This window comes from Idiotropiscis lumnitzeri, chromosome 4 (genome assembly GCF_059441095.1).
Source record: "Idiotropiscis lumnitzeri isolate Australia: NSW breed Sydney's pygmy pipehorse chromosome 4, RoL_Ilum_1.0, whole genome shotgun sequence".
In the NCBI taxonomy this organism is placed as follows: domain Eukaryota; kingdom Metazoa; phylum Chordata; class Actinopteri; order Syngnathiformes; family Syngnathidae; genus Idiotropiscis; species Idiotropiscis lumnitzeri.
The window spans coordinates 945,734-951,733 of NC_142394.1; positions in this window are offsets into that span (position 1 = coordinate 945,734).

The window sequence follows — 6,000 nt, forward strand, 5'->3', positions numbered from 1 at the left end:
GAAAACATTACTACCTGAAAGCAGCGTCGCCGTGACGTCAGACAAGAGCCTACTATAGGCGAAGGGCTGGAAGAATAATCTAGCCCTATGTTCGCAGACTCACACGGGTAATTGAGCCAAGACAATGGAAGAAACATTGCTAAATGCTGTGGCTCAATTTCCCGAGCTTTGGGACACAACTAAGCAATCCTGCTGAGATACAGCGACAAGCAAATTAGGCTGCCTAAAGTTTGTGATTTGCTTCCAACTATCTGCATTATGCTTTCAAACTGCCCTCTACTCAGTCTGAAATACACCTCGAATCAGTCATCAAAGAATTGCAGCTCACGAACGAAATTAACTCTTCAAGTTGCCCCTAAGCCATTTGCAGTGGATGAACCCATTTCCTTTTTCTCACTGCAGCTCACGGCTTGTTTTGCATCAAGGAAAGATGCACCTTGACGATGTGCGCTGTATCTCCATGCGTTATCAGCAGCTTACATTACATCTGTATACTTTCTTGTTTTTTTTGTCCAACTCTTTAACACTTTCATTCATAAATATTTAAAACACACAATTTTTTAGGACAAAATGCATAAACATCAATCTGATATACTGAAACAAATAAGAAACACTATTAACAACAAAAAATGAGTCAAAGAAAGCAGTACCAGAATAAAGCACAATAATTAATTATTCAAATTGATACCTCACTATGGTATTGAAACATGCACATAATAATCGTATTTGTCAACAGATTAAATTTTACAAGAAATAGTTAAAAATTTTGAAAGTTATTTGGAAGTGTTTACTTCAGAGTTGGCCCAGTCAGCACTCCACTGTCATCATTTGTTTACCTGTGAGTCCTAAAGGAGTGGAAGAGTTTAAACCTGGCTAGTTTTATTCGATGTCCTGCATCTTGTGTCACTGTTATTCTGTGGAATGCTGTGTGGGTGGCTGGTGAAGTTGGAAAAAGAAAGTGAAAGAATGTGAGGTTTGGGAGGTTTTAGGTCGGTGCCTGGCGCAGACAGATACCTCGAGGGGGAAGGGATGCACAAGAAACTGGACCCTTCAGCCACAAGCAGGAGGGGCCACCACTTGAAGAAAGACCAAGAGGAGCAAGCTAAAGTTAACTGCAGCATACACATAGCCAATAGAATCATGCCAGGATGCCTTTGTCTCTGTGTCATTTGCATATTGTGTCTATAAATTAATGCTGAACAGCGAAGACAAGAAGAGCTGTATTGAGAGGGACCCAAACTCAAGTTGTAGATTTGTGTGTTAGGAATAAATCCACTCGTGTGTGAAAATGCCGGCTTCCTGATACCTTTCTATTGCAGAACGAGCGCGCATATTGTTGGATGAGTGAGAGTTGGGTAAAGTCACAAATTGGAGTCAGATTATTAATTTGAGTTTACATTGGTTTAAAATTAAATTCTAACATTGATTTAAAGATAAATTCCAACAATTTATGGTGACGCCGACGCGATGCATGAGAGGTAAAAGAAGTTTGGAACTTCGAGAAAAACCACATGAGACTGGGTCTCGCACGTCCACACCAGGTGACGACCTGAGAAAGGATAAAGTATAAAAGAGCCACACATCCGACCATCTTTCCTCTTGGGCCCACAGTGAAACAAGGTAAGCAGAACCCTTTCTAATTCTGCACATTGGCAACGCTAAATTATAAGAGGAAGGAGGAGCGGAACGTAGTAAGCGTAAAAGTGTTGGACGCTATTAGGGTGTAAAATCTGGGATTTACCTTCTAGCATAATTAATGGCGATAGTTATTGGCGCAAAAATAAAAAGTGTAACAGTGTGGACGTTAGTAGGGTTTAAAATCTGGGATTTACCTACTAGAATAGTTTGGAACTATTCGTGGTTAAGATACGGTATAAAATCTGGGATTTACGTATCGGGACACGGTTTAAAATCTGGGATTTACGTGTCTGTGTGGAAGCTGTGTGAATGTGAAGGCTAAAATAGTTCTGCGTAAGAAGTGTGTTTGGGACACGCACGAGTGGATTTTGATTTCAAGATGGCTAAGGAGAGTTGTAAGTGTGATAGTGGTCTCGGCTCCCGGGTGTGGCACGGAGATTAAGAATAAATTAATAAAAATGAAACATAAAAAAGAGAAGAAAGACATGAAGTAGGGATGAAATAAGAAAAGAGAAAGAAAGAAACAATGAAAAGGATAAGAATTAGGGTCTGCTGCAAGGAGGAATTGAAGAAATAAATATTTTATGTTTCATACTTTAGTTGATGGTCTTTCTATTAAGGTAACTGTAATTAGTAACTGGAATGAAATGCACAGATGGAAATGACACAAAGAAAAAAAGATTGGTGTTATGAAATCATAATTGAATGAAGCTTTTGAGAGCATGAGAAATCTTTGCAAGAGCATAGGTGGTTCCTGACTTTGTAGTTTGTGATTTGATACCTTGATTGGTTGAGTGGCTTTGGTAAGGCTACAGTGAATTTGGAAAGTTAAAGGAAAAAATAAGAGTGAGAAAGATTTTACAGAAGGCAATGAGTATAGGTGTAATCGTAAAATCATGAGTGTGCTCTAACAAAGAGTTAACAGCTCTTTGAAGTTAGATGCTCGTTCCAAAGTAGGGGGAGGAAGTCAGAGAAAGAGGATGAAGTGATTGAAAAAGTGGAAGAAAAGACGGAATGTCTGAGAGGCATTTATCCACAGTTGCCAGACTCGCAACAGTATGTGTTTGAGCCGCCGCCCGATCCGACGGCGCCATTAATGGGGGGGGCAGAATGGTTTGAGATGCAAAAGATAACGAGTCACGGATGGCACCAGCGACCATACAATTGATCAAACAGGCGTTGAATAATGAGAGAGAGGGTGCGCGGAGAACAGCAGGGGAGTGTGGAGACGCCCGTGCTGGCCCCGGGGGGGGAAGCACCAGCAGGAACATGTAAACATTTCAGACACAAGAGGAAAAACAGGCATCAATGGCAGTCGTTAACTGATTGAAAAGGAAGATATGCCTTTTGGTGCTCTCGAAAGAAGGTCACAGTCCTTTTGTTTCAGAGGTGTGTCTCGGCACCCCCCCTCGATGTTGCAGACGTTGATCTAATCTTCAGGCATCTGCCTCTCCTTGAGGTGTTCTCATGTGGTCGAGCATGGGTCGCACTGTGGAGCAATTTTTTTTGCAGTGCTAGTGTAGTAAGGTACGGGATAAAGTATATATTCAACCGAACAATAAATATAAATTGGCAGGGAGTATGAACGCAAGTTGAACACGGAAACATGCAGGGGACACCTGAGGAACAGCAGGGCGTCGACAATCTTATTAAAATTAAAATTTTTAAGCAAAGGGATTATGGTTTTGGGATAAGTTTTAAGTGAAGTATTCTATGAACATGTTGAAAGAAAATCTTTGGAAAGGGGAATATCTAGCCATTGGAGATTGGTTTACCAAATATAAAGTTGGACTAAATAGTTTTGTAGATGATTTATTAACTGATGTGTATTAAATGTGACAAAGGTGGAAGACAGATGTTTTTTTGACTGTACGACGCGAACGCTGACATGACAATTTTGGAGGACATGACATCATTCCATAAATACCAGACTGCTAGCATACGCATCTATGGGCTGTTTGGTGTCACGGGTGCAGTTTCGTCGGCTACGTCCAGGAGAGGAGAAACAACTTCACGGGGAGTGAATGGAAAAATCCAGAGACCCACAGTTGTAAATTTTGGCATACGCTGGCTAAATTGAGGCAAAATTAAGGAACTGCCAGCACAAATCTCAGTGGAATCAAGGCGGACGCGCCAAGGGAGGGGTCTCTGTGTGGAATTGGAAAGTATCGTTTGGTGAATGAAAGTGTGAAAGAAAAAGTGTTTGGATGCATATGTGGTTTGAGTGAATGTTTAAGGGACGGGCCTCAGGACAGAAAATTGTTTGAGGTCACCGGCAAGCCCTTACAGTACTTAGGATGCGATGGGTGGACAGGCCTGATCACCCTGAATCCCTATTGCACTCCCAAGTATTGATTTTCAAAGTGTTATTGGAGAAAGATTGGAGTAATTAAATTCAAACATCAAGTGAATGGTTGATTGACGTTATTACACAAAATCTATGCAAAACTGAAAGTTTTGGAAGGAAGATAATTTACCCCTTCTCATTCTCACTGGCAAGTGCCACTCGTCCAGTTCTGTCCACAGGTTTGAGGTGACATGTGACCAGTGTGACCAGAAGGCCGGAGAACGCTTCAAATAGCGCCTCACCACGCCCATCCCGGAGGTTCTCCTCAACAAGGAGGGAGATATAAGATATATTCACATTGGATGCGCGACTAGATAACACACACCCAGTCCAGGATAGGGCAAAATTTTCTTGGATTGTTTAGACCTTTCCATATAATACAGCACCACAGCAGTGATATTTGAAGTTAATGTCGAATTAGTGGCACTGTTTTTATGGAAAATTACTCACTTAACGCAAGGGTAAGTTGTTGTAGAGGAGATATTTCAGACAAAAATGACCCTGAAGTGGTCACAAGCACGTGTCTTATGTTGGATGTATGAAATTGTATTCTGATATTTTCCATTGTAACGTATTTCATTGTATTTAGGACTAAGACATTGTAAAACACTGTTTGGAAAAACTTATAGAATACCTCAAATTTAAGAACAAATGGGAAATAGTTGTTAAAGCAACTTTAGCTGACCATATGTGAAAAGTGTTAGGAAAACAAAAGACAGGCGCAAATTTAGAGTGACCAGGATCTTTCTGTCTCCCAGCAGGGGCAGTAATCTAGTAAAGCCAGGATACTGGGTGCTTGTAAGAAGTTTGAAGATAAGACATTTGTAATTACCCAAGGGGGAAGGAAGTGTTAGTGACAGCTCTCACAGCTGTAAAGATAGCAGAAAGGTCAACATTGGTTTATTTGACACGTTGTAAAAAGGTCACGTTGGTTGAAATCTCCTACAAAGGAGACACCAGACTAAGAGGTTTATACAGAGTTACAAGCGGGACAAAATTTATTTAAGAGGAACTGTCCTCACTTGAGGCCGAGGCCAGATCTGCTGACCAGCATGATGGTCACCAGCTAAATGGGGACACCTCAGGTGAGATTGGCCGTGCCGTGTATCAGATATTTCTGGCCCGTTGGGGTCGATGTTGCTGTGTCTTTCAGGTGGGGAAGGGGGAGACAGGCCTGGTCTATGTGGCCAGGGCGAGACGTGAATAGAGTGAGACTTCCGGCAGTGACCCATCCAATAATGTCGACATTACACAGCTGTTCCAGTTGGCCGTCCACAAGGGCGTGCCCCTCCCAGTGGCAGAAATCAGGCGAAATAGTCCATCAATGAGAAATGCTACTCGGGCTAAGTAGAACACATTTTGTACATAATTTTGCACGACATCAGAAAAGGAAAATATGGGATTGGATTAAGGAGCGTGACTAAAATTGTTGTACTTGCAGGTTTAGAAGGCCAAGAGAGATAAGAAAAAAGGAGGCAGCTGCTCCTTCCACTTCTGCTGCTTCTGGGCAAGGTTCGGGTGACGCAGCGCCACAGCAGACTGGCTGCTGTCCATAGCAGGCCGGTCAACGAGGTTGGGATTGCAGTAACAGAGGTATGGGTGGTTACAGACGGGGGTTGTGAGTGGGGTGTGCACTTGCTGCGGGGTGTGGGGTCACTGGGTGATGAGCTGTCCATGCCGAGCCACTTTCTGGAATGTGCCATCCTCCGGTGCCATATCTGTCACAAAGAGCTCCACCAGCGCAGGGGGCGCCACCGTTACCCACTCCCAACGCACTTGACACAAACCCGCTCGTACCCCATTCCATGACAGGGGGCCGCGGAGCTTCAGCGTTCGAGGACTAGCAGGTCCTAGCATTCCGGGGACGGTGGATGGACAAGTTTTCGATGGTGCTGGATATTGGGGCGAGCTATGAGCTCCTTCCGCAACCCCCACTGAGCCATGTGGACTCTCTAGATTGCCTGAGTCACTGCCATTGACTGAACGAACACTGGAATTCGAGTGGCATTCCCGGA